The sequence below is a fragment of the Ranitomeya imitator genome, unplaced genomic scaffold (assembly GCF_032444005.1).
Source record: "Ranitomeya imitator isolate aRanImi1 unplaced genomic scaffold, aRanImi1.pri SCAFFOLD_194, whole genome shotgun sequence".
NCBI lineage: Eukaryota > Metazoa > Chordata > Amphibia > Anura > Dendrobatidae > Ranitomeya > Ranitomeya imitator.
In genome coordinates this window covers 196,208-219,071 of record NW_027193317.1, presented here as the reverse complement: position 1 = coordinate 219,071, position 22,864 = coordinate 196,208, and the positions used below count along the sequence as shown (strand labels likewise).

The following is a 22,864-nucleotide window of genomic DNA, read 5'->3' as shown; positions in this document are numbered from 1 at the left end:
TGAGAGCAGTCAGTGCGGGAGGAGAAGGACCTGCAGTGACGTCATCACTGAGAGCAGTCAGTGCGGGAGGAGAAGGACCTGCGGTGACGTCATCACTGAGAGCAGTCAGTGCGGGAGGAGAAGGACCTGCAGTGACGTCATCACTGAGAGCAGTCAGTGCGGGAGGAGAAGGACCTGCGGTGACGTCATCACTCAGAGCAGTCAGTGCGGGACTGAGCCAGGGGCTCTCCTGCTCTTCACACACGGCTCTGCTCTACACACACGGCTCTGCTCTACACACACGGCTCTGCTCTACACACACGGCTCTGCTCTACACACACACGGCTCTGCTCTACACACACACACACGGCTCTGCTCTACACACACACACATGGCTCTGCTCTACACACACGGCTCTGCTCTACACACACGGCTCTGCTCTACACACACGGCTCTGCTCTACACACACACACGGCTCTGCTCTACACACACACGGCTCTGCTCTACACACACACACGGCTCTGCTCTACACACATACACACATGGCTCTGCTCTACACACACACACGGCTCTGCTCCACACACACACACGGCTCTGCTCCACACACACACACGGCTCTGCTCCACACACACACACGGCTCTGCTCTACACACACACACGGCTCTGCTCTACACACACACACGGCTCTGCTCTACACACACACACGGCTCTGCTCTACACACACACACGGCTCTGCTCTACACACACACACGGCTCTGCTCCACACACACACGGCTCTGCTCTACACACACACACGGCTCTGCTCTACACACACACGGCTCTGCTCTACACACACACGGCTCTGCTCTACACACACACACGGCTCTGCTCTACACACACACGGCTCTGCTCTACACACATGGTTCTGCTCTACACACACACACACATGGCTCTGCTCTACACACACACGGCTCTGCTCTACACACACACGGCTCTGCTCTACACACACACACGGCTCTGCTCTACACACATACACACACGGCTCTGCTCTACACACACGGCTCTGCTCTACACACACACACGGCTCTGCTCCACACACACACACGGCTCTGCTCCACACACACACACGGCTCTGCTCCACACACACACACGGCTCTGCTCTACACACACACACGGCTCTGCTCCACACACACACACGGCTCTGCTCTGCACACACACGGCTCTGCTCTACACACACACACGGCTCTGCTCTACACACACGGCTCTGCTCTACACACACACACGGCTCTGCTCTACACACACACACGGCTCTGCTCTACACACACATACGGCTCTGCTCTACACACACACACGGCTCTGCTCTACACACACGGCTCTGCTCTACACACACACACGGCTCTGCTCTACACACACACGGCTCTGCTCTACACACACACACGGCTCTGCTCTACACACATACACACATGGCTCTGCTCTACACACACACACACGGCTCTGCTCAACACACACACACGGCTCTGCTCTACACACACACACGGCTCTGCTCCACACACACACACGGCTCTGCTCTACACACACACACGGCTCTGCTCTACACACACGGCTCTGCTCTACACACACACACGGCTCTGCTCTACACACACACACGGCTCTGCTCTACACACACACGGCTCTGCTCTACACACACACACGGCTCTGCTCTGCACACACACGGCTCTGCTCTACACACACACACACGGCTCTGCTCTACACACACACGGCTCTGCTCTACACACACACACGGCTCTGCTCTACACACACACACACGGCTCTGCTCTACACACACACACGGCTCTGCTCTACACACACACACGGCTCTGCTCTACACACACGGCTCTGCCCTACACACACACGGCTCTGCTCTACACACACACGGCTCTGCTCTACACACACACACACGGCTCTGCTCTACACACACACACGGCTCTGCTCTACACACACACACGGCTCTGCTCTGCACACACACGGCTCTGCTCTACACACACACACATGGCTCTGCTCTACACACACACACGGCTCTGCTCTACACACACACGGCTCTGCTCTACACACACACACGGCTCTGCTCTACACACACACACGGCTCTGCTCTACACACACACACGGCTCTGCTCTACACACACACGGCTCTGCTCTACACACACACACACGGCTCTGCTCTACACACACACACGGCTCTGCTCTACACACACACGGCTCTGCTCTACACACACACACACGGCTCTGCTCTACACACACGGCTCTGCTCCAAACACACACACGGCTCTGCTCTACACACACACACGGCTCTGCTCCACACACACACACGGCTCTGCTCTACACACACACACGGCTCTGCTCTACACACACGGCTCTGCTCTACACACACACACGGCTCTGCTCTACACACACACACGGCTCTGCTCCACACACACACACGGCTCTGCTCTACACACACGGCTCTGCTCTACACACACACACGGCTCTGCTCCACACACACACACAGCTCTGCTCTACACACACACACGGCTCTGCTCTACACACACACGTCTCTGCTCTACACACACACGGCTCTGCTCTACACACACACACGGCTCTGCTCTATACACACTCGGTTCTGCTCTACACACACACACGGCTCTGCTCTACACACACACACGGCTCTGCTCTACACACACACGGCTCTGCTCTACACACACACGTCTCTGCTCTACACACAGCTCTGCTCTACACACATGGTTCTGCTCTACACACACACACACATGGCTCTGCTCTACACACACACGGCTCTGCTCTACACACACACACGGCTCTGCTCTACACACACACACGGCTCTGCTCTACACACACACACGGCTCTGATCTACACACACACAGGGCTCTGCTCTACACACACACACGGCTCTGCTCCACACACACACACGGCTCTGCTCCACACACACACACGGCTCTGCTCCACACACACACACGGCTCTGCGCTACACACACACGGCTCTGCTCTACACACACACACGGCTCTGCTCTACACACACACGGCTCTGCTCTACACACACACACGGCTCTGCTCTACACACACACGTCTCTGCTCTACACACGGCTCTGCTCTACACACATGGTTCTGCTCTACACACACACACACACATGGCTCTGCTCTACACACACACGGCTCTGCTCTACACACACACGGCTCTGCTCTACACACACACGTCTCTGCTCTACACACGGCTCTGCTCTACACACATGGTTCTGCTCTACACACACACACACATGGCTCTGCTCTACACACACACGGCTCTGCTCTACACACACACATGGCTCTGCTCTACACACATACACACATGGCTCTGCTCTACACACACACACGGCTCTGCTCCACACACACACACGGCTCTGCTCCACACACACACACGGCTCTGCTCTACACACACACACGGCTCTGCTCTACACACACACACGGCTCTGCTCTACACACACACACGGCTCTGCTCTACACACACACGGCTCTGCTCTACACACACACACGGCTCTGCTCCACACACACACGGCTCTGCTCTACACACACACACGGCTCTGCTCTACACACACACGGCTCTGCTCTACACACACACGGCTCTGCTCTACACACACACACGGCTCTGCTCTACACACATGGTTCTGCTCTACACACACACACACATGGCTCTGCTCTACACACACACGGCTCTGCTCTACACACACACGGCTCTGCTCTACACACACACACGGCTCTGCTCTACACACATACACACACGGCTCTGCTCTACACACACGGCTCTGCTCTACACACACACACGGCTCTGCTCCACACACACACACGGCTCTGCTCCACACACACACACGGCTCTGCTCCACACACACACACGGCTCTGCTCTACACACACACACGGCTCTGCTCCACACACACACACGGCTCTGCTCCACACACACACACGGCTCTGCTCCACACACACACACGGCTCTGCTCTACACACACACACGGCTCTGCTCTACACACACACACACACGGCTCTGCTCTACACACACACACGGCTCTGCTCTACACACACACGGCTCTGCTCTACACACACACGGCTCTGCTCTACACACACACACGGCTCTGCTCCACACACACACACGGCTCTGCTCCACACACACACACGGCTCTGCTCTACACACACACACGGCTCTGCTCTACACACACGGCTCTGCTCTACACACACACGGCTCTGCTCTACACACACACACGGCTCTGCTCTACACACATACACGGCTCTGCTCTACACACACACACACGGCTCTGCTCTACACACACACACGGCTCTGCTCTACACACACACGGCTCTGCTCTACACACACACACACGGCTCTGCTCTACACACACGGCTCTGCTCCAAACACACACACGGCTCTGCTCTACACACACACACGGCTCTGCTCCACACACACACACGGCTCTGCTCTACACACACACACGGCTCTGCTCTACACACACGGCTCTGCTCTACACACACACACGGCTCTGCTCTACACACACACACGGCTCTGCTCCACACACACACACGGCTCTGCTCTACACACACGGCTCTGCTCTACACACACACACGGCTCTGCTCCACACACACACACAGCTCTGCTCTACACACACACACGGCTCTGCTCTACACACACACGTCTCTGCTCTACACACACACGGCTCTGCTCTACACACACACACGGCTCTGCTCTATACACACTCGGTTCTGCTCTACACACACACACGGCTCTGCTCTACACACACACACGGCTCTGCTCTACACACACACGGCTCTGCTCTACACACACACGTCTCTGCTCTACACACAGCTCTGCTCTACACACATGGTTCTGCTCTACACACACACACACATGGCTCTGCTCTACACACACACGGCTCTGCTCTACACACACACACGGCTCTGCTCTACACACACACACGGCTCTGCTCTACACACACACACGGCTCTGATCTACACACACACAGGGCTCTGCTCTACACACACACACGGCTCTGCTCCACACACACACACGGCTCTGCTCCACACACACACACGGCTCTGCTCCACACACACACACGGCTCTGCGCTACACACACACGGCTCTGCTCTACACACACACACGGCTCTGCTCTACACACACACGGCTCTGCTCTACACACACACACGGCTCTGCTCTACACACACACGTCTCTGCTCTACACACGGCTCTGCTCTACACACATGGTTCTGCTCTACACACACACACACATGGCTCTGCTCTACACACACACGGCTCTGCTCTACACACACACGGCTCTGCTCTACACACACACGTCTCTGCTCTACACACGGCTCTGCTCTACACACATGGTTCTGCTCTACACACACACACACATGGCTCTGCTCTACACACACACGGCTCTGCTCTACACACACACATGGCTCTGCTCTACACACATACACACATGGCTCTGCTCTACACACACACACGGCTCTGCTCCACACACACACACGGCTCTGCTCCACACACACACACGGCTCTGCTCTACACACACACACGGCTCTGCTCTACACACACACACGGCTCTGCTCTACACACACACACGGCTCTGCTCTACACACACACGGCTCTGCTCTACACACACACACGGCTCTGCTCCACACACACACGGCTCTGCTCTACACACACACACGGCTCTGCTCTACACACACACGGCTCTGCTCTACACACACACGGCTCTGCTCTACACACACACACGGCTCTGCTCTACACACATGGTTCTGCTCTACACACACACACACATGGCTCTGCTCTACACACACACGGCTCTGCTCTACACACACACGGCTCTGCTCTACACACACACACGGCTCTGCTCTACACACATACACACACGGCTCTGCTCTACACACACGGCTCTGCTCTACACACACACACGGCTCTGCTCCACACACACACACGGCTCTGCTCCACACACACACACGGCTCTGCTCCACACACACACACGGCTCTGCTCTACACACACACACGGCTCTGCTCCACACACACACACGGCTCTGCTCCACACACACACACGGCTCTGCTCCACACACACACACGGCTCTGCTCTACACACACACACGGCTCTGCTCTACACACACACACACACGGCTCTGCTCTACACACACACACGGCTCTGCTCTACACACACACGGCTCTGCTCTACACACACACGGCTCTGCTCTACACACACACACGGCTCTGCTCCACACACACACACGGCTCTGCTCCACACACACACACGGCTCTGCTCTACACACACACACGGCTCTGCTCTACACACACGGCTCTGCTCTACACACACACGGCTCTGCTCTACACACACACACGGCTCTGCTCTACACACATACACGGCTCTGCTCTACACACACACACACGGCTCTGCTCTACACACACACACGGCTCTGCTCTACACACACACGGCTCTGCTCTACACACACACACACGGCTCTGCTCTACACACACGGCTCTGCTCCAAACACACACACGGCTCTGCTCTACACACACACACGGCTCTGCTCCACACACACACACGGCTCTGCTCTACACACACACACGGCTCTGCTCTACACACACGGCTCTGCTCTACACACACACACGGCTCTGCTCTACACACACACACGGCTCTGCTCCACACACACACACGGCTCTGCTCTACACACACGGCTCTGCTCTACACACACACACGGCTCTGCTCCACACACACACAGCTCTGCTCTACACACACACACGGCTCTGCTCTACACACACACGTCTCTGCTCTACACACACACGGCTCTGCTCTACACACACACACGGCTCTGCTCTATACACACTCGGTTCTGCTCTACACACACACACGGCTCTGCTCTACACACACACACGGCTCTGCTCTACACACACACGGCTCTGCTCTACACACACACGTCTCTGCTCTACACACAGCTCTGCTCTACACACATGGTTCTGCTCTACACACACACACACATGGCTCTGCTCTACACACACACGGCTCTGCTCTACACACACACACGGCTCTGCTCTACACACACACACGGCTCTGCTCTACACACACACACGGCTCTGATCTACACACACACAGGGCTCTGCTCTACACACACACACGGCTCTGCTCCACACACACACACGGCTCTGCTCCACACACACACACGGCTCTGCTCCACACACACACACGGCTCTGCGCTACACACACACACACGGCTCTGCTCTACACACACACACGGCTCTGCTCTACACACACACGGCTCTGCTCTACACACACACACGGCTCTGCTCTACACACACACGGCTCTGCTCTACACACACACGTCTCTGCTCTACACACGGCTCTGCTCTACACACATGGTTCTGCTCTACACACACACACACATGGCTCTGCTCTACACACACACGGCTCTGCTCTACACACACACATGGCTCTGCTCTACACACATACACACATGGCTCTGCTCTACACACACACACGGCTCTGCTCCACACACACACACACACGGCTCTGCTCCACACACACACACGGCTCTGCTCTACACACACACACGGCTCTGCTCTACACACACACACGGCTCTGCTCTACACACACACGGCTCTGCTCTACACACACACACGGCTCTGCTCCACACACACACGGCTCTGCTCTACACACACACACGGCTCTGCTCTACACACACACGGCTCTGCTCTACACACACACGGCTCTGCTCTACACACACACACGGCTCTGCTCTACACACATGGTTCTGCTCTACACACACACACACATGGCTCTGCTCTACACACACACGGCTCTGCTCTACACACACACGGCTCTGCTCTACACACACACACGGCTCTGCTCTACACACATACACACACGGCTCTGCTCTACACACACGGCTCTGCTCTACACACACACACGGCTCTGCTCCACACACACACACGGCTCTGCTCCACACACACACACGGCTCTGCTCCACACACACACACGGCTCTGCTCCACACACACACACGGCTCTGCTCCACACACACACACGGCTCTGCTCCACACACACACACGGCTCTGCTCTACACACACACACGGCTCTGCTCTACACACACACACACACGGCTCTGCTCTACACACACACACGGCTCTGCTCTACACACACACGGCTCTGCTCTACACACACACGGCTCTGCTCTACACACACACACGGCTCTGCTCCACACACACACACGGCTCTGCTCCACACACACACACGGCTCTGCTCTACACACACACACGGCTCTGCTCTACACACACGGCTCTGCTCTACACACACACGGCTCTGCTCTACACACACACACGGCTCTGCTCTACACACATACACGGCTCTGCTCTACACACACACACAGCTCTGCTCTACACACACACACGGCTCTGCTCTACACACACACACGGCTCTGCTCTACACACACACACAGCTCTGCTCTACACACACACGGCTCTGCTCTACACACACACGGCTCTGCTCTACACACACACGGCTCTGCTCTACACACAGCTCTGCTCTACACACACACACGGCTCTGCTCTACACACACACGGCTCTGCTCTACACACACACACGTGTCGCCGCTCCTATGCATATATATATATACAGTATATAATGCCATGGATGAGGCCAGTAAGCTGAGTCGCTGCTCCTATATATATAGATATACAAGCTCTTCCCATGGTAAAAAATTCAAAAAACTAATCAAGACAAGGATATAATCATAAAATATAATTTTATTAAATTCCACATATAAAAACAATTTATTACAAGAGAAAAAAATGAAAAAAATAAATATCAATATATATGCAACCAAATAATTAATATGTGCCCCAATGCAACTGGCTATTTATAGTCTGAATCACCATAAGGTCACTACTCATTCCTACCACCTGTTACTAATATTAAAAAATATATATATTAAAAAACCAATTGAATAGAAAGTGAAAAAGTGCAATGTGCCTCAGTGTAATAACATACATGTGATGTAATGGATCTAGTTGTAATAGCTTGCAAGAAACAATAAAGTGCTACTGTAAAAAGTGTAAACACAGGAAAGGTAGGCAGAAGCCAGAAGACACTTACTCTGATTATCTCTTATGTACTCCACTGTGGGTAGCCAGGACATTTAGGGGCACCCCGACGCGCGTTTCGGACGCACTTGCTCCTTCGTCAGGACATAAGAGATAATCAGAGTAAGTGTCTTCTGGCTTCTGCCTACCTTTCCTGTGTTTACACTTTTTACAGTAGCACTTTATTGTTTCTTGCAAGCTATTACAACTAGATCCATTACATCACATGTATGTTATTACACTGAGGCACATTGCACTTTTTCACTTTCTATTCAATTGGTTTTTTAATATATATATTTTTTAATATTAGTAACAGGTGGTAGGAATGAGTAGTGACCTTATGGTGATTCAGACTATAAATAGCCAGTTGCATTGGGGCACATATTAATTATTTGGTTGCATATATATTGATATTTATTTTTTTCATTTTTTTCTCTTGTAATAAATTGTTTTTATATGTGGAATTTAATAAAATTATATTTTATGATTATATCCTTGTCTTGATTAGTTTTTTGGATTTTTTACCATGGGAAGAGCTTGATTTTTCTATACTTTTGGTAGTGGTTCACTACATCTCTAATGCACTGGGTGTTCTCAAGGTTTTTATAGAGAAATAGATTTTATTATATTTATATATTATATGATATAATTTTACCTGAACAACATTCGTGTATTTTTATTAATATAGATATACAGTATATAATGCCATGGATGAGGCCAGTATGCTGAGTCGCTGCTCCTATACATATATATATATATATATATATATATATATATATATATATATATATATATATACAGTATATAATGCCATGGATGAGGCCAGTATGCTGAGTCGCTGCTCCTATACATTATATATATATATATATATATATATATATATATATATACAGTATATAATGCCATGGATGAGGCCAGTAAGCTGAGTCGCTGCTCCTATACATATATATATATATATATATATATATATATATATATATATATATATACAGTATATAATGCCATGGATGAGGCCAGTATGCTGAGTCGCTGCTCCTATACATATATATATATATATATATATATACAGTATATAATGCCATGGATGAGGCCAGTATGCTGAGTCGCTGCTCCTATACATATATATATATATATATATATACAGTATATAATGCCATGGATGAGGCCAGTATGCCGAGTCGCTGCTCCTATATATATAGATATACAGTATATAATGCCATGGATGAGGCCAGTATGCTGAGTCGCTGCTCCTATACATATATATATATATATATACAGTATATAATGCCATGGATGAGGCCAGTATGCTGAGTCGCTGTTCCTATACATATATATATACAGTATATAATGCCATGGATGAGGCCAGTATGCTGAGTCGCCGCTCTTATACATATATATATATACAGTATATAATGCCATGGATGAGGCCAGTATGCTGAGTCGCTGTTCCTATACATATATATATACAGTATATAATGCCATGGATGAGGCCAGTATGCTGAGTCGCTGCTCCTATATATATAGATATACAGTATATAATGCCATGGATGAGGCCAGTATGCTGAGTCGCTGCTCCTATACATATATATATATATATACAGTATATAATGCCATGGATGAGGCCAGTATGCTGAGTCGCTGTTCCTATACATATATATATATATAGATATACAGTATATAGTTACATAGTTACATAGTTATTAAGGTTGAAGGAAGACTATAAGTCCATCTAGTTCAACCCATAGCCTAACCTAAAATGCCCTAACATGTTGATCCAGAGGAAGGCAAAAAAAACCCATGTGGCAAAGAGTAAGCTCCACATTGGTGAAAAGAATTCCTTCCCGACTCCACATACGGCAATCAGACTAGTTCCCTGGATCAACGCCCTATCAAGGAATCTAGTGTATATACCCTGTAACATTATACTTTTCCAGAAAGGCATCCTGTCCCCTCTTAAATTTAAGTAATAATCACTCATTACAACATCATACGGCAGAGAGTTCCATAGTCTCACTGCTCTTACAGTAAAGAATCCGCGTCTGTTATTATGCTTAAACCTTTTTTCCTCCAGACGTAGAGGATGTCCCCTTGTCCCTGTTTCAGGTCTATGATTAAAAAGATAATCAGAAAGGTCTTTGTACTGTCCCCTCATATATTTATACATTAAAATAAGATCTCTCCTTAGTCTTCGTTTTTCCAAACTAATTAGCCCCAAGTGTAATAATCTATCTTGGTATTGCAGACCCCCCAGTCCTCTAATAACCTTGGTCGCTCTTCTCTGCACCCGCTCCAGTTCAGCTATGTCTTTCTTATACACCGGAGACCAGAACTGTGCACAGTATTATAAGTGTGGTCGCACTAGTGACTTGTATAGAGGTAAAATTATGTTCTCCTCATGAGCATCTATGCCTCTTTTAATGCATCCCATTATTTTATTTGCCTTTGTAGCAGCTGTCTGACACTGGCCTCTGAATATGAGTTTATCATCCACCCATACACCCAGGTCTTTTTCATTGACGGTTTTGCCCAGAGTTTTAGAATTAAGCACATAATTATACATCTTATTACTTCTACCCAAGTGCATGACCTTACATTTATCCCCATTAAAGCTCATTTGCCATTTATCAGCCCAAGCTTCTAGTTTACATAAATCATCCTGTAATATAAAATTGTCCTCCTCTGTATTGATCACCCTGCAGAGTTTAGTGTCATCTGCAAATATTGAAATTCTACTCTGAATGCCCCCTACAAGGTCATTAATAAATATGTTAAAAAGAAGAGGGCCCAATACTGACCCCTGTGGTACCCCACTGCTAACCGCGACCCAGTCCGAGTGTGCTCCATTAATAACCACCCTTTGTTTCCTATCCCTGAGCCAGCTCTCAACCCACTTGCACATATTTTCCCCTATCCCTATTATTCTCATTTTATGAATCAACCTTTTGTGTGACACCGTATCAAAAGCTTTTGAAAAGTCCATATACACTACATCCACTGGGTTCCCTTGGTCCAATCCGGAACTTACCTCTTCATAGAAACTGATCAAATTAGTCTGACATGAACGGTCCCTAGTAAACCCGTGCTGATACTGGGTCATGAGGTTATTCCTCCTCAGATACTCCAGTATAGCGTCCCTTAGAATGCCCTCCAGGATTTTACCCACAGTAGAGGTTAAGCTTACTGGCCTATAATTTCCGAGTTCAGTTTTTGTCCCCTTTTTGAATATTGGCATCACATTTGCTATACGCCAGTCCTGTGGCACAGACCCTGTTATTATGGAGTCTTTAAAGATTAAAAATAATGGTCTATCAATGACTGTACTTAATTCCTGCAGTACTCGAGGGTGTATCCCATCCGGGCCCGGAGATTTGTCAATTTTAGTGATTTTTAGACGCCGCCGCACTTCCTGCTGGGTTAAGCAGGTGACACTTAATGGGGAATTTTTATCACTAGACATTTTGTCTGCCATGGGATTTTCTTGTGTAAATACTGATGAAAAAAAGTCATTTAGCATATCGGCTTTTTCCTCATCCTCATCCACCCATATAATCCATATAATGCCATGGATGAGGCCAGTATGCTGAGTCGCTGCTCCTATACATATATATATATATATATATACAGTATATAATGCCATGGATGAGGCCAGTATGCTGAGTCGCTGCTCCTATACACATATATATATATACAGTATATAATGCCATGGATGAGGCCAGTAAGCTGAGTCGCTGCTCCTATACATATATATATATACAGTATATAATGCCATGGATGAGGCCAGTATGCTGAGTCGCTGCTCCTATACACATATATATATATATATACAGTATATAATGCCATGGATGAGGCCAGTAAGCTGAGTCGCTGCTCCTATACATATATATATATATATATACAGTATATAATGCCATGGATGAGGCCAGTATGCTGAGTCGCCGCTCCTATACATATATATATATACAGTATATAATGCCATGGATGAGGCCAGTATGCTGAGTCGCCGCTCCTATACATATATATATATACAGTATATAATGCCATGGATGAGGCCAGTAAGCTGAGTCGCTGCTCCTATACATATATATATATATATATACAGTATATAATGCCATGGATGAGGCCAGTATGCTGAGTCGCCGCTCCTATACATATATATATATACAGTATATAATGCCATGGATGAGGCCAGTATGCTGAGTCGCTGCTCCTATACATATATATATATATATATATATATATATATATATATATATATATATATACAGTATATAATGCCATGGATGAGGCCAGTATGCTGAGTCGCCGCTCCTATATATATATATATATATACAGTATATAATGCCATGGATGAGGCCAGTATGCTGAGTCGCCGCTCCTATACATATATATATATATATATATATATATATACACAGTATATAATGCCATGGATGAGGCCAGTAAGCTGAGTCGCCGCTCCTATACATATATATATATATATATATATATATATACAGTATATAATGCCATGGATGAGGCCAGTACATACATATATATATATATATACAGTATATAATGCCATGGATGAGGCCAGTAAGCTGAGTCGCTGCTCCTATACATATATATATATATGGAAACAGGAACACATGGGCTACTTGCACAGTGAACAAGTCTGTATGATCATGTTCACACACCACCAAGAAACCTGAAGACACAAAAGAGAATAGTAAAACCAAAAACACTCAGTTTGAAAAAATGTTGCAGTAATCCGCAAGTGCTAGTAAAAGATGTAAAAAACAGGGTATTTGGTTGATCCGTTTTTTGCAAAAAATGTATACTAAGCTGCTCTACCAATCTTCACGGTATACCCTTATCAGAGCAGTCCTAACTAATGTATGCAATCCCTATCTGATGTATTTAAAAACCTGATCATCTGTATATAACCTGTGTGAACAGGGTTCAGAGAGGAAAAATCCATGTGTGCATACAGGGTAGAACAGCTTTTGTGCAGATAGCCCAAGAGGAGTGGTGGAACTCCCCAGTCTTGTAGACACAAGAGAACAATTATGGAAACAGGAACACATGGGCTACTTGCACAGTGAACAAGTCTGTATGATCATGTTCACACACCACCAAGAAACCTGAAGACACAAAAGAGAATAGTAAAACCAAAAACACTCAGTTTGAAAAAATGTTGCAGTAATCCGCAAGTGCTAGTAAAAGATGTAAAAAACAGGGTATTTGGTTGATACGTTTTTTGCAAAAAATGTATACTAAGCTGCTCTACCAATCTTCACGGTATACCCTTATCAGAGCAGTCCTAACTAATGTATGCAATCCCTATCTGATGTATTTAAAAACCTGATCATCTGTATATAACCTGTGTGAACAGGGTTCAGAGAGGAAAAATCCATGTGTGCATACAGGGTAGAACAGCTTTTGTGCAGATAGCCCAAGAGGAGTGGTGGAACTCCCCAGTCTTGTAGACACAAGAGAACAATTATGGAAACAGGAACACATGGGCTACTTGCACAGTGAACAAGTCTGTATGATCATGTTCACACACCACCAAGAAACCTGAAGACACAAAAGAGAATAGTAAAACCAAAAACACTCAGTTTGAAAAAATGTTGCAGTAATCCGCAAGTGCTAGTAAAAGATGTAAAAAACAGGGTATTTGGTTGATACGTTTTTTGCAAAAAATGTATACTAAGCTGCTCTACCAATCTTCACGGTATACCCTTATCAGAGCAGTCCTAACTAATGTATGCAATCCCTATCTGATGTATTTAAAAACCTGATCATCTGTATATAACCTGTGTGAACAGGGTTCAGAGAGGAAAAATCCATGTGTGCATACAGGGTAGAACAGCTTTTGTGCAGATAGCCCAAGAGGAGTGGTGGAACTCCCCAGTCTTGTAGACACAAGAGAACAATTATGGAAACAGGAACACATGGGCTACTTGCACAGTGAACAAGTCTGTATGATCATGTTCATGTTCACACACCACCAAGAAACCTGAAGACACAAAATGGGACCCAGAGGCCAGTACATACATATATATATATATATATATACAGTATATAATGCCATGGATGAGGCCAGTAAGCTGAGTCGCTGCTCCTATACATATATATATATATATATATATATATATACAGTATATAATGCCATGGATGAGGCCAGTAAGCTGAGTCGCTGCTCCTATACATATATATATATATATATATATATATATATATACACACAGTGGGGCAAAAAAGTATTTAGTCAGTCAGCAATAGTGCAAGTTCCACCACTTAAAAAGATGAGAGACGTCTGTAATTTACATCATAGGTAGACCTCAACTATGGGAGACAAACTGAGAAAAAAAAATCCAGAAAATCACATTGTCTGTTTTTTTATCATTTTATTTGCGTATTATGGTGGAAAATAAGTATTTGGTCAGAAACAAACAATCAAGATTTCTGGCTCTCACAGACCTGTAACTTCTTCTTTAAGAGTCTCCTCTTTCCTCCACTCATTACCTGTAGTAATGGCACCTGTTTAAACTTGTTATCAGTATAAAAAGACACCTGTGCACACCCTCAAACAGTCTGACTCCAAACTCCACTATGGTGAAGACCAAAGAGCTGTCAAAGGACACCAGAAACAAAATTGTAGCCCTGCACCAGGCTGGGAAGACTGAATCTGCAATAGCCAACCAGCTTGGAGTGAAGAAATCAACAGTGGGAGCAATAATTAGAAAATGGAAGACATACAAGACCACTGATAATCTCCCTCGATCTGGGGCTCCACGCAAAATCCCACCCCGTGGGGTCAGAATGATCACAAGAACGGTGAGCAAAAATCCCAGAACCACGTGGGGGGACCTAGTGAATGAACTGCAGAGAGCTGGGACCAATGTAACAAGGCCTACCATAAGTAACACACTACGCCACCATGGACTCAGATCCTGCAGTGCCAGACGTGTCCCACTGCTTAAGCCAGTACATGTCCGGGCCCGTCTGAAGTTTGCTAGAGTGCATTTGGATGATCCAGAGGAGTTTTGGGAGAATGTCCTATGGTCTGATGAAACCAAACTGGAACTGTTTGGTAGAAACACAACTTGTCGTGTTTGGAGGAAAAACAATACTGAGTTGCATCGATCAAACACCATACCTACTGTAAAGCATAGTGGTGGAAACATCATGCTTTGGGGCTGTTTCTCTGCAAAGGGGCCAGGACGACTGATCCGGGTACATGAAAGAATGAATGGGGCCATGTATCGTGAGATTTTGAGTGCAAACCTCCTTCCATCAGCAAGGGCATTGAAGATGAAACGTGGCTGGGTCTTTCAACATGACAATGATCCAAAGCACACCGCCAGGGCAACGAAGGAGTGGCTTCGTAAGAAGCATTTCAAGGTCCTGGAGTGGCCTAGCCAGTCTCCAGATCTCAACCCTATAGAAAACCTCTGGAGGGAGTTGAAAGTCCGTGTTGCCAAGCGAAAAGCCAAAAACATCACTGCTCTAGAGAAGATCTGCATGGAGGAATGGGCCAACATACCAACAACAGTGTGTGGCAACCTTGTGATGACTTACAGAAAACGTTTGACCTCTGTCATTGCCAACAAACGATATATTACAAAGTATTGAGATGAAATTTTGTTTCTGACCAAATACTTATTTTCCACCATAATACGCAAATAAAATGATAAAAAAACAGACAATGTGATTTTCTGGATTTTTTTTTCTCAGTTTGTCTCCCATAGTTGAGGTCTACCTATGATGTAAATTACAGACGCCTCTCATCTTTTGAAGTGGTGGAACTTGCACTATTGCTGACTGACTAAATACTTTTTTGCCCCACTGTATATATACAGTACATAATGCCATGGATGAGGCCAGTAAGCTGAGTCGCTGCTCCTATACATATATATATATATATATACAGTATATAATGCCATGGATGAGGCCAGTATGCTGAGTTGCTGCGCAGTCATAGTGTGTCAGTCACAGTGTGATGTAGTTCAGTCACGTTTACTGGACAAGTTCCATCAGTCACAGTGCCATGCAGTTCACTCACGTTTACTGAACAAGTTCTGTAAGTCAAAGTGCCACATAGTTCACTCACGTTTACTGAACAAGTTCTGTCAGTCACAGTGCAATGCAGTTCAGTCACGTTTACTGAACAAGTCCTGTCTGTCACAGTGCCACATAGTTCAGTCACGTTTACTGAACAAGTTCTGTAAGTCACAGTGCCACATAGTTCACTCACGTTTACTGAACAAGTTCTGCCAGTCACAGTGCCACATAGTTCAGTCACGTTTACTGAACAAGTTCTGTCAGTCACAGTGCCACGCAGTTCAGTCACGTTTACTGAACAAGTTCTGTTAGTCACAGTGCCATGCAGTTCAGTCACGTTTACTGAACAAGTCCTGTCTGTCACAGTGCCACATAGTTCACTCACGTTTACTGAACAAGTTCTGCCAGTCACAGTGCCACATAGTTCAGTCACGTTTACTGAACAAGTTCTGTAAGTCACAGTGCCACCCAGTTCAGTCACGTTTACTGAACAAGTTCTGTCAGTCACAGTGCCACGTAGTTCAGTCACGTTTACTGAACAAGTTCTGTCAGTCACAGTGCCACGTAGTTCAGTCACGTTTACTGAACAAGTTCTGTCAGTCAGAGTGCCACGCAGTTCAGTCACGTTTACTGAACAAGTTCTGTCAGTCACAGTGCCATGCAGTTCAGTCACGTTTACTGAATAAGTTCTGTCAGTCACAGTGCCATGCAGTTCAGTCACGTTTACTGAATAAGTTCTGTCAGTCACAGTGCCACGTGGTTCAGTCACGTTTACTGAACAAGTTCTGTCAGTCACAGTGCCACGCAGTTCAGTCACGTTTACTGAAGAAGTTCTGTCAGTCACAGTGCCATGCAGTTCACTCACGTTTACTGAACAAGTCCTGTCTGTCACAGTGCCACGCAGTTCAGTCACGTTTACTGAACAAGTTCTGTCAGTCACAGTGCCACATAGTTTAGTCACGTTTACTGAACAAGTTCTGTCCACATATTCTAGAATACCCGATGCGTTAGGATCAGGCCACCATCTAGTGTGATATATATTCTTATCTGTCAATGCCCAAAGATATACAGTATGTGGGACAAAGTAGCCAAGAAATCAAACGCAGAATTCAGCAGCACATTTCCAATATAGAACACCATGGGAGTAGACATCACAAAATACGTGTAATGATGGTGGACCAGGTTATTGGCAACATTCGGGGTGGGAATCCAACTAAGGACCTCCTTCGCCGGGAGTCCCGTTGGATTTTCAATTTAAAGAGCATGTCCCCTGGAGGTCTAAAGGAGGAATTCTCGTTTTCTGGGTTCTATGGTTAAAATACACACCATAATTATATGTCTTTTTGTTTAGTTATATGGCTCATCTCTATTCTATTTCTATTTTTTTTAGATATACCCTGGACCAGTAGACATTGGTATTCGTTGTTCTGTGATGGAAGCACATTCACTTTCCCTGGAGAGGATTTACATCTTACTCTCACCTTGGTGCTTGCTTGGAGTATTATGGCTATTTTCATCAGAGAATTAGGCTGGGTTCACATTGCGTTATGGGCGCCCGTTATACGGACTACGTTACACCGCGGCATAAACACGGTGTAACGTAGTCCGTTAAGGCCGCCATTAATTCCTATGTGGGATGCATCGCACAATGGGCGTGCGCTAGGGATGTGCCGTCATTGAGTGACGGACCCTGAGACGCGGGCTGCAGCGTTTCCTAGTCCGTCACTGCTAGCGCAGATAGAGCTAGCAGATGCTCTATCTGCGCTAGCGTGCTGCCATACCGGCACTTGCATCAGCAGCCCGTTAACGTATGTGTTGAACGGGCTGCTGTAAACGCAATGTGAACCCGGCCTTATTTTCTAGTCATCAGATCTCTTTCCTGAAGCGTCTATTCACAGTACCATATCTTCATTTATGTTTTTTTGAGTTTTCCTTTATTCTAATTGTTCAGCTGGGTCCGACACTTATCTAACAAGTGTTTGTTTCCTATATTCTGGATCATTAATCGTGGATGATTGGCAGTTCAGTACGACTTGAGACTTATGTATATGTACCATGTATTGTCATGGGCCAGCCTCCTCGATTTGTTTCAGATTTTTTTCCCTGCATTTTGACCTTTTTCATCTATTTATAAAGTCATGTTTAGTCTCGGGCAGTTTGTTGAAGGAGACTTTCGGGTTTCTTTTTTGTATTTTTGTATTTTGCCTAATGGTTCAATAAAGATTCAGTATGCATTATACAGTGTGATAGTTATTAAATATTCTCATGTGGTTCTGTGTTATCTTACTCTATTACATCATCTATCTCTTTATTATTATTTTATTATTATTTTTTTATATTTATTTTCATTAACTTTATTATATACAGTACAGACCAAAAGTTTGGACACACCTTATCATTTAAAGATTTTTCTGTATTTTCATGACTCTGAAAACTGTAAATTCACACTGAAGGCATCAAAGCTATGAATTAACACATGTGGAATTATATACTTAACAAAAAAGTGTGAAACAACTGAAATGATGTCTTAATTCTAGGTTCTTCAAAGTAGCCACCTTTTGCTTTGATGACTGCTTTGCACACACTTGGCATTCTCTTGATGAGCTTCAAGAGGTAGTCACCGGGAATGGTCTTCCAACAATCTTGAAGGAGTTCCCAGAGAAGCTTAGCACATGTTGGCCCTTTTGCCTTCACTCTGCGGTCCAGCTCACTCCAAACCACTGTAGAGGCCAGGTCATCTGGCGTAGCACCCTATCACTCTCCTTCTTGGTCAAATAGCCCTTACACATCCTGGAGGTGTGTTTGGGGTCATTGTCCTGTTGAAAAATAAATGATGGTCCATCTAAACGCAAACCGGATGGAATAGCATGCTGCTGCAAGATGCTGTGGTAGCCATGCTGGTTCAGTATGCCTTCAATTTTAAATAAATCCCCAACAGTGTCACCAGCAAAGCACCCCCCACACCATCACACGTCCTCCTTCACGGTGGGAACCAGGCATGTAGAGTCCATCCGTTCACCTCTTCTGCGTCGCACAAAGACACGGTGGTTGGAACCAAAGATCTCAAATTTGGACTCATCAGACCAAAGCACATATTTCCACTGGTCTAATGTCCATTCCTTGTGTTCTTTAGCCCAAACAAGTCTCTTCTGCTTGTTGCCTGTCCTTAGCAGTGGTTTCCTAGCAGCTATTTTACCATGAAGGCCTGCTGCACAAAGTCTCCTCTTAACAGTTGTTGTAGAGATGTGTCTGCTGCTAGAACTCTGTGGTGTTGACCTGGTCTCTAATCTGAGCTGCTTTTAATCTGCGATTTCTGAGGCTGGTGACTCAGATAAACTTATTCTCAGAAGCAGAGGTGACTCTTGGTCTTCCTTTCCTGGGGCGGTCCTCATGTGAGACAGTTTCTTTGTAGTGCATGATGGTTTTTGCAACTGCACTTGGGGACACTTTCAAAGTTTTCCCAATTTTTCGGACTGACTGACCTTCATTTCTTAAAGTAATGATGGCCACTTGTTTTTCTTTACTTAGCTGCTTTTTTCTTGCCATAATACAAATTCTAACAGTCTATTCAGTAGGACTATCAGCTGTGTATCCACCAGACTTCTGCTCAACCCAATTGATGGTCCCAACCCCATTTATAAGGCAAGAAATCCCACTTATTAAACCTGACAGGGCACACCTGTGAAGTGAAAATCATTCCCGGTGACTACCTCTAGAAGCTCATCAAGACAATGTCAAGAATGTGCAAAGCAGTCATCAAAGCAAAAGGTGGCTACTTTGAAGAACCTAGAATATAAGATATATTTTGAGTTATTTCACACTTTTTTGTTAAGTATATAATTCCACATGTATTAATTCATAGTTTTGATGCCTTCAGTGTGAATTTACAATTTTCAGAGTCATGAAAATACAGAAAAGTATTTAAATGAGAAGGTGTGTCCAAACTTTTGGTCTGTACTCTATATATGTTTCATTTTTTTATGTTATATATTTTTTTCATTTTCTTTCTTTTTCAATAATTTGTGCCTTCACATGCTTTTCACCCTTCTTTATTAATTTAATTCATTTAATTTTTTAGCCATTTTGTGCTTCTGTGTATCGCAATCATTGCCGATGCATATTAGCCTCATAGTTGATATTTTCTGTGCTATCTTTCTATGTTTAGTCCATATATTATTCAATCTATTTATATCAATGAATAATTGCAATATAGTCGCTCAGGCTCACCTTTTTTATGTTGATAACAGATATACTGCGCGTACGCTAACAAATTCATTATGTGTTTGTATTTTACTGTCTGTCTGATCCTGGTGTTGCTAGGTGACGGCGCCCGCGCTTTTGCGGCTTTGTTTTGGGCCTGTGCTGCTAGTCACAATTCATAGCGCGACCCGCGCACGCGTCACGTGGCAATCTCTGCATGCGCGATTGTACTTTCAACTGACTTTATTGACTATTGACGACAGACGGACACTGACAAGATGGCTGCTACCATGTGCTTTCTGTCTGCTCCCTTGCCAGCCGGCTTTCTCTCCAGGTGATTAACTTACTAATTGATATGTTTGTATATATATACACAGTATACAGTGGGGCAAAAAAGTATTTAGTCAGTCAGCAATAGTGCAAGTTCCACCACTTAAAAAGATGAGAGGCGTCTGTAATTTACATCATAGGTAGACCTCAACTATGGGAGACAAACTGAGAAAAAAAATTCCAGAAAATCAGATTGTCTGTTTTTTTATCATTTTATTTGCATATTATGGTGGAAAATAAGTATTTGGTCAGAAACAAAATTTCATCTCAATACTTTGTAATATATCCTTTGTTGGCAGTGACAGAGGTCAAACGTTTTCTGTAAGTCTTCACAAGGTTGCCACACACTGTTGTTGGTATGTTGGCCCATTCCTCCATGCAGATCTCCTCTAGAGCAGTGATGTTTTTGGCTTTTCGCTTGGCAACACGGACTTTCAACTCCCTCCAAAGGTTTTCTATAGGGTTGAGATCTGGAGACTGGCTAGGCCACTCCAGGACCTTGAAATGCTTCTTACGAAGCCACTCCTTCGTTGCCCTGGCGGTGTGCTTTGGATCATTGTCAGCTGGTACTCCATTACTGCTGCCTGCTGCTCACACAACCGCTCCAACATATGTAACGTTGAATTCTACCTGGTGGGTAGGTCACATATGATGCGATGTTCCGGAAGGCGGAATCAGTGCTGCAGAGCTGCAATGCGCGATCTTGCCATGCTGGAACGCCGCAAGTGAGCACACTCAAGGCGGACCTTGTGCAGCAGTGCATCAAGATCCGGATAGTCCCTCAAAGAACTCTGCACGACCAAGTTGAGCACATGTGCCAGACATGGGATGTGAGTGAGATTGCCTAGGCCCAGAGCTGCCACCAGATTTCGGCCATTGTCACACTCTACCATGCCTGGCTGGAGATTCGCTGGCACAAACCACACGTCGCTCTCCTAATTGATGGCATTCCAGAGCTCCTGTGCTGTGTGGCTTCGATTCCCCAAAGAAATTAATTTCAATACGGCCTGTTGACGTTTGGCCATGACTGTGTTCATATCGGTCGTAACAGGTAAGCCTTCACGGTTCCATGTGGAGGTAGACTGTGATGGCTCCTGCAGCAATGATTCAGAGGAACTGGAGTATGAGGAGTCAATGTGTACAGACTGGATTCCTGCAATCCTTGGAGTTGGCAGAACATGTACAGCGCCACTCTCAAGATCTGTACCCGGCTCCACAACA

General features: G+C 46.1%; 1 protein-coding gene across 2 annotated transcripts in view; it reads right to left on the bottom strand.

Annotated features, from left to right (window-relative positions):
- The window catches only part of LOC138653071 (gastrula zinc finger protein XlCGF66.1-like), a 253,205-nt gene that overhangs the window by 72,365 nt on the left and 157,976 nt on the right, over positions 1-22,864 (bottom strand). The gene's annotated exons all lie outside the window — the stretch shown is intronic.